This window comes from Parasteatoda tepidariorum, chromosome X2 (genome assembly GCF_043381705.1).
Source record: "Parasteatoda tepidariorum isolate YZ-2023 chromosome X2, CAS_Ptep_4.0, whole genome shotgun sequence".
Lineage (NCBI taxonomy): Eukaryota > Metazoa > Arthropoda > Arachnida > Araneae > Theridiidae > Parasteatoda > Parasteatoda tepidariorum.
Window position 1 is genome coordinate 20,057,831 of NC_092215.1, and position 8,758 is coordinate 20,066,588.

Here is an 8,758-nt window from a genome sequence, read left to right on the forward strand (position 1 = left end):
TTAGGATTGAGATGAGCATGCATATGTTAAAATGAGCGTAATACATTGTTTATAACTGTTTTGCAGTTGACTCAAGCTGATCATTAAACCAAAAAACAAAGAGGAAATCTCTTTTCCTCATCTATCTTTAAAAAAAAAACAGAATGGGTTATATAGCTGAAATCGAAACAAAGTAAGACTGTGTTTCAGATGTTTATTTAATAAAAGAAAAAAACAGTACCCAGTTCTCAGTCTAAATTTTTCTTATTTGTGTTTGTAAGAGAAAAGACAAGACACATATTTTGACATATAATATATTTAATGTATGAGAGGAAAGACTTAACACTAATAGATTACAACCATCTGTTGGACTAATGTCTTGATGAAGTTTTATTCTCAATGTGAGTCTTGAATTTAGACCATTCTGTGTTCTCTTAAACACAAAGAAATATCAAACAGTTATCTTTGACATCCTTTATTTCTCATATGAAATTGGAGAAAATCTTCAATTATTCCTGTTTATTCTATTTTTTAGGTCACCTTTTTGCAAAAATATTTATTTAAAACGAATATTTAAATTTTTTAAAAACATTCACATATTTATTTCAATCAAAAGTTTGTACAATATTTAAGATGTACAATTTAGTTCAAAGTATGTTTGAATAAATTTTATAAATTCCATAGAAATTTATAGCATGGGTATTTAGTACTTTGGTTTGTATAAATTAAACAATCTAAATTTATTCCTAAAGGAGTAATTAACAATTTTTGTAATTAAATATTTTTTAAAATTTATTTAGAATACTCATGCTTTCTAACATTTAATGATTTTGCACTTTTTTTTTCTAATGGTAGTGAGCAAGAGTAGACATTTTCAACAGATAAAATTTTTATTAAATTATTTTCATAAAAACTAAACTGTTTGTCAATCAGATCTTTTATATATCTGTTTAAATTATTTACAGGTAATGGTGGACAAAATTCTTTTAATTCCAATTCATTAATATATTATTTTGGCTACTGCTAGAAAAATACTTAAAAAAACTAAAAAAATTCCATAGTAGTTGGAATAGATTAAAGATTTTCTAATATGAGTTGTACTAACATAGCAAGGCATGAAACAAATTTTGAATAATTCAGTTCATCTTCTACATTAAATGTCAACAAGTAGAAAATTTTGTTGAAAATACTTATACTGATTTAGATGGAAAAGAAATTTTCTTTCAATTTCACAAATTAAAGAAAACCAAATGTAATTGGAAGACCTTCTAAGTGAGGACATAGAGTAATTAGTAAAAACATAATATTTTTTAAAAACTAAAAGCTTTTTTTTATTTGCTTTATAAAGAGATCAAATCAATGCAACAAAAGTTACACTAAATAACAGAAAAACATCATCAGATATCTGTATTATAAATCAAATATCTTTCAAACATGTTGGATGGGAATTTTACATGACTCAAATAAAAAATTCAAAAATTTCTTTAACAAATAACAGTGAATGATGTTATGAAGTTTTTTTAGATAAGAAATGCTTTGTTCATTAAAAATTAAATTTTAAACCAGTAAATTTTAAGAAAGAAGGCAAAACAACATTTTCCCCATCACACTAATGAGGACAATTGTTTTTTAAGAATTCAAGTTTTTTCGTAACTCCCTTAGTTTTGAGATATCAATAAGGCTTGAGCATATTTATAAAATACAAGGGAAGTATTTTTTTTTCCAATCATTTATTAATAAACTGGAACACATGTGATAAAAATCATAATATTAACATCATAATATATTCATATATTATTATATTCAATATATCATATGCATTACATGATTCAAAATATTGATTTTTAATAATATTTTCTAAGGTTTAAAGAAAAATATAATTAGTATCTCGGGTAACCAAAATTATTGACAAAAATGTTTCCATTTTTGATTTTAAAGATTTTAGAAAAAGAGTTTCAGTTCTTCGAAAAAAAAGAAGAAAGAAATCTAAAACCAAAATAATTTGCTATGAAATTATACAATAAATATGTTTTTTTAAAAATTTATTGTAATCCATAAAAAAACTCATAATGAAGGAAAAAAAATTAATAGATAACTGTAAATAATACACATTTCACACTCTGAAGGAAAAATAACAATTTCAAATGAGTAATGGCTGTTAACTTTTAAGCTTTTAGTCTAAAACTTTTTCCAGTGGTAGTGAACTAGACATTCAAATGCAAATCATAAAGAATGGCTTTTTAGATTTTAAGAGCATTTGAAACCACTATTCAATACTTATCAGATATTTTACATATCTGACTAAATTTTGCTTAAATAACATGCAATGGGCATCAAAATACTTCATATCTCATTTATTAAACCAAGAAATAAATTTAAAAGTTTTAAATATTCTAACCACCTTAAATGTAAATTCTGTAGAAAATTTAGAGGAACTGGCAGGTATAGTAATAGAAAACAAAGCTAAAAATAAATGAGAAAAAAAAAATTAATTCCTAATTTTGAACGTTATAATTATTTTGACGAATAACAAATAAATTTTTTGTAATAAAAGTTTTAAGATAAAGTAACCTTTATAAATCTCAGTAAAATATTAAAACATCAAAATAAATGATAAAAATAATTTTTATAACATTATTTTAAATAAATTTTGTTACCTTTTCTGAAATTTTAAGATTAGTTTTAATACCAAATTTGATTAAAGATTTTTTTTAAGTATTAGTAATGTACTCAAAATGTTTTGAGGGAGTGCTTTTAGCAACTATAAATTTTTCTTCCAATGAAATTACTGAAAAATACTGCTTGTAATTAAACAATATTGAATTTAAACACATTAATATCTGTTAAATAAAATACATTAAAAAATAGCTCAAGTTCGCATTTTGTAGTAAATAAGTTGTATTTTAAAATTTCAAAAACAAACATAAAACTGTATACTTGTAAAATTCAAGAATTTTCAAGTGAGAGATATTTTATGACTTATTGTTTAATTAAAGATTATTATTTGTTGTAAAAGAAGAAAAAGCTATGATTTATCGAGTAAGACTGACTTTATTTGATTGCTTAAAAATAAAAGTTTTTCTTTAAAATAATGCACTAAGATAAGTTTTTTGCTTAAATCTCAGTTTAAACAAACTTAATTTTTAAATAAATTTGATTTTCTCCATTTATTGTAACAAGATTTTTCTCACTTTTTGATTTTAGAATTTTTTGACACTTAAATGTTAAATATGTAGGAACATACCTTAAAAATTTATTTTAAAACATACTAAACATTAGTGCAAAAATTCAAAACACTCTTTGCTCACCAAATAATAAATATCAACAAGTGCAGTTAATTTAAAAAATTTTATTTATATAAAAATACACTTTTATAAAACATTCATATTTTTCTTATACAATTTTAGTAATGAAAAATTTAAAGATTTAGAAAATTATCTTTAATAAAAATGATACATCTAAAAAAATAAAGATAAGAGATTACAAGAAAAATTATTGACACACAAATGAAATGCACACTTACTTTATATATTTCTCATATAGACCAGTTGAAAATAGTAAAAATCTATGTACAAAAATAAATATAGAAACATAATATATTAGTTGTGAAGCTCAGTATAAAACAACCAATTGGCTGGACATAAAAAATTTTCTAAATTGATGAATAAAAAAATTTAACTTTGAAATTAACACATCCATCTAAGTAACATGTTGAAACCTAATTACAAATTAGTTTTTATAAACTAAGTAAAAGGTGTTAATCATAGAAGTTAAAAAATAATATTTCTCAGTTCTTAACAAAGCTACTAAAAATCTCAATTATTTTAACACTAAAACAAAGGAATTTTTTAGATTTAAAACGTTTAAAAAAAAACTAAAGCAAAAAAACAATGTGAATAAGCACAAATGAAAGTACATAAATTAACAATCTATAGTTTCGGTTCTATAAACAAGAACCTTACAATTTATACACTTTCATCTGTGCTTTATTCACATTGTTTTTTTGCTTTATTCCACTGAGCAAAAAATATTACCCTCTCCTTTGTTGAAAAGAGTAACTATATAAGAATGCTTTAAAAATCTTTTAATTTTTAAGAACAAATTTGAATTTTAAACAATAAAAATAGACCAAAACAAAATAGACCATAATAGAAGAAAGTTCAAAGTAGTTCTGTTTGTTGTAAAAAGAAATAAACTTTCTTTTGTTACATATGAGTGTTTAAAAGTTACTCTAAGAGTTAACTTTGTTCTCTTATAAGTAATAAAACTCAAATATTAGTTCACAAGGGGAAATAAAATATGAATTATAGTATGAAATACATTTTAAAGAAATACATGAGATACTACCAAGTCAAAATTTATCAACGGATGCTTTATGAAGTGATATGGAATATATAGGCATGTTTAAATAAGTTAATTAAGTTAAAATGATTTTCCAAAAAAGAATAATGAAAAAAAAGAAGAAAAAAAAAGTTAACAATTGAATTCTTGTGCAATTTTTTTATATTAAAGAAAGAGATCCTAAGAATTATTAAAGGGAATTTAACAAAAATTTCTAGTGTTATGTGCAATAGGAAGATCTTTACAAAGAAAACATACAAAATTCTTAATGCTAAAGACAAAATAATAAAACTAAAAAAAAATTCAATTTTTAATTAAAAAATGCTTTTCCTCATATAGTGATAAAATAAAAACTGTGTTTGATGAGAAAATTATTAAAGAATTTAGAAACAAAAAATTTTCTGGCACTTATAAAGAAAAAAAAAAATAATTAAACATTTTTTACTGCTCATTACTTGGCTTCAGAAAAATAGATTTTCATGCTCTCTCTATCAGAAAAGTACAGTACTTCGGTTATGAAAGTAAAGACCATTTCTTCTATATAATTCCCTTCATTTTGCATTATTATGATAAATGATTATAAAAGTACAATTCCATAAGTAATAAAGAATAACAAGCAGTGAAAATATTTAATCTCTATTGTTCTTTTTAATTATCAGATAACTGTTTTTTTATTATATTCCTTAATAAATATCCCATTTACACTGTTTTTATTTTATCTATGACTGAAGGAGAAAAATTTTTTAATTTTAAATTAAAAAACACTTCTGCAGTACAATTATTTTATTTTTATTATTCAGCAGTTTTAATATTTTCTTTGAAAAACACTTAGCATTGCACTTAAGCCCTGAAAAATTTTGTTCAACTTCCTCAAATGATTATCAGGATATAAATTTTAATAAGTAAGAGACAAAAGTTTTACTGCCTTTAACAGCTGAAAATTGTTTTACTGTAAAATTATTTGAATCTGTGATGAAACACTCAAAACCCTATTAAATACATATAATATAATACTTAAATATTAAAAGATTCATTAAAATAAAAATTATTATTATGTATAAAACAATACACCAATTTTAATAAAATTTATTGTCTTGCAAAATAATAGCTTTTTTTGTAAAAACTAGTTTAATTTAATATATAAAAACAAATTTTGTAAAATAATACATTAATTTACAATGTCACTCATGAAACAAATTAAAGTTTAATAAATAAATGTTATAATATTAATTAATAATGTAATATACAGGCATAATCAAAGTGTTACAAAATATGAATTCTTTTTAAAGCTATAATATTTTAAGTTTCAAATTGTGTTTTTTTTTAAAACAAGTGAAGCTATTAAATTTAAAATTACAAAATAAGCTGTATTTATATGAAAGTACCAGAGAAATTAGTAAGACAAAATATAATTTGTTAAGTTCTATTTAATGATCCAGTAAATGCAAAAAATAAAATTTTTACAATTTATATAAAGTATAACACGTAACTTGTTTAAGCTCACTTGAACTAATTATTACTACTGGATACTAATTTAAGGTCATTATTATATCACTAAGATTTTACAGACTTTAGTGCAAAACAGCAATGATAATTTATTTGTTTGCTTGTCATAAAAATATAATTCTGTTTTATAAAGCTGAAAATTGACAGAAAGTTACTAATAATTTTATTATCTATGTTTGAGTTTCACATCACTACTTAATACTAATGACTTAATAACATTAAATTAAACACACTGTAAAAAGACACTTTAACAAATTTTTGAACGGTAGCATATATACATTTATAGCTTGGTTTTTCTTGAAAAATTGTACATTATAGTCACAGATAATTTGCGCTGTAGACAATAAAAATTTAAACTATTTTTATATATAAAACATTTATGCTAAATTCTAAATAAATATGGCAATAAAAAATGTCAATAGATATTAAAATTGTATGTTATGAAAAATGATACATCTTGAAGGTGAAAAATGATGGATAATTAGTACATTTTTAATGAAGGTGAAAAATTATTGATACATTAGTTGGGAAATTACGTAGAAATTGATAAAAAAGAAATGATGGCAAAAATGAAATTTTTAAATTAATTTATTATTCTAGGTAAGGCTTTGAGGAGTTTTTATAAATAAAATACACAGTAATAGTAACAGGAGGTTCAGTAACATGCAGTTAAGAAACAAATGGTAAAAAAATAATGAAGAAATAACTTTTTGACTCGTGATCAATATTTCTAAACCGGGGTTTTGGAACGAGGTGTTTCCTGTTGGGTCCTTTTCAGAGGTGAATACGGAGTAAGAGTTCACTACAGTTTAGTGTAAGAGTTTATACAGTATATTCATAATTATTTATGTACTTCTACATTTTTATTTTAAACATTTTAAGCACTTTTAAAGCATATTTTTTACAGGTAGAATGCTTTTTTTTTCAATGCTTATAAAAGTGTAAAGCAAATATTTAAATTTTAGTCTTAACAGAATTAGTTATCATAAGGTACTTTAAAGATTATAAATAAAACATAATAAAATTGATTGATTAGTAGATGTTGCCTACAAAAATTTTGCACGATAGCTAGAGGAACATTTAACATATCACTGATTTTATAAATATATATCTAATAAGTACTAAAAAAAAATATTGTCTTGAGTTAATATTTCATTTACTACTTACCAAATCATTAGATAATGTTGCTGTTTCAATTCTTCTTGGTTTCTTGCAAAAGAATTCAGAAATAGGAAGGAATATTCTCTGAAAAAATTGTTTATTACTTTATAAGAAATGTAATAAAATAACATTTATTAACATTGATATTTTATATCCTATAAATGTAAATAATAATCATCTATTAAAAAAATAAATACTTTACCAAATAATAATTACTTTAAAAGTTAAAATTACAAAATTGATTTCCAGAAAAAAAAATTGAAAAATAGAAAGAAAATAATCGATTTGTAAAAAATAATAAGTTAGTAAAATTGGTATACAATAAATGCTTCTTAATATGCAAAGCAGCTGATATAAATGGTTCACACAGACAGTGAATTTTAAATGTCTATGTGTTCAACACTAAAGAGTGGCACATAATATAGTTGAACTAGTTTACTGAATTTATGAGCTGAGGTATTCATTGATGCCATGCCGGCCAAAAATAGGGCAGCACTTTCTCTAAATAAACATACATTTTCTTTGACAGATTTTCGACCCCCAAAATATAGGGGGTAGTCGCAATCCAGGAAATATGGTTCCTATAGTTTGGTTGGGAGAGTGGTTCAAAGTTTGGCTCCCCTTAATGTTACATTAATTTTTTTATGTACTTTGCCATATCTCAAGAGCTTTAAAGCAAATTGAAAATTTTTTGTACACAATTATAAAATTTGCTTATCCAAAGATAATTCCATGCAAAGTATAAATTTTAGTAAATATTCATTGTATTTTATTATTTTACTTAATAATAGTTGAAAGAAATTTGAATTGAAAGGTATAAAATTTTTTACATCATTTTAAAGAATGTAATTTTGCATGGAAAAATACAAAGATGAACAAAATTGGTTAAATAGTTCTTGAGAAATCAAATCTTAAAAATTACTACTTTTTCAAAATTCTATTTCTTAGGAACTATGTGAACAATTTTGTTCAAATTTTCTACATTGCTATTTAAAACTACTCTCTTTAAAATAATGTAAAAAATGGTATAACTTATAATTCAAAATTCAGATTAAAGTTATTGAAATTTGGAGTATGAGCATACATTACACAAAAAAAAAATTTTTATTAACATAGTGTATACAATAAAATTATGAGTAAATGCACACACAAATTAAAAATTATTAAAATTTTTATGAACTAAAAAGGAAGTTAAAAAAATATTTACAAGTTAAACTTTTTATCCAGTCAAATATGAGAAATAATCAATGATAAATAAGTAAATTCTTTAAATTTTTTTGGAAATATCAATAATCCAAACTTTATCTGTGTAGTGCTAAAAAGAAAATTTATTAAATGATTTGGAAATATATTTGAATGAATGTTAAGTAATCTAATTCAGTTTTAATTCTTATAATACACTTTTATTTATAATCAATAGATCGTGTCACCAAATGTTTCGAAACTAAACTAACAGGATATTTCTAACAAGTAATAAGTGCATGAGTATGTGTGAAAACATCCCTACTTGCTGATGGAAGTGAATTAACGCTGACTGTTTATTACTTTCAAGAAAAATCTTGCTAAGTTGACCATTAAAAAAAACTATTTTTAAAATATATAACCTATTTGCTCATATTAAAGTTCTGAGAGTTAATTTTAACTAGATATTATTTAAAATTCAACCTTTGCTTCAAATTAAGACACTCAAACTGCATTCTTTTTCCTTGCAGCCTGAATGATACAAGAGCCTGCATGGGGATTTATTTTTTTTTTTTTTTTTTCCCTTTCC

At 22.8% G+C, this 8,758-nt stretch overlaps 1 long non-coding RNA gene across 1 annotated transcript; it reads right to left on the bottom strand.

The window, feature by feature from the left end:
* Positions 1-279: 279 nt before the first annotated feature.
* On the bottom strand, positions 280-7,111 carry LOC139427233 (uncharacterized). Its single transcript, XR_011638372.1, has 2 exons — positions 6,994-7,111; positions 280-3,544 (listed from the first exon to the last, which is right to left on the bottom strand). It is a non-coding gene; the product is annotated as an uncharacterized lncRNA (long non-coding RNA).
* Between the last annotated feature and the right edge of the window lie 1,647 nt (positions 7,112-8,758).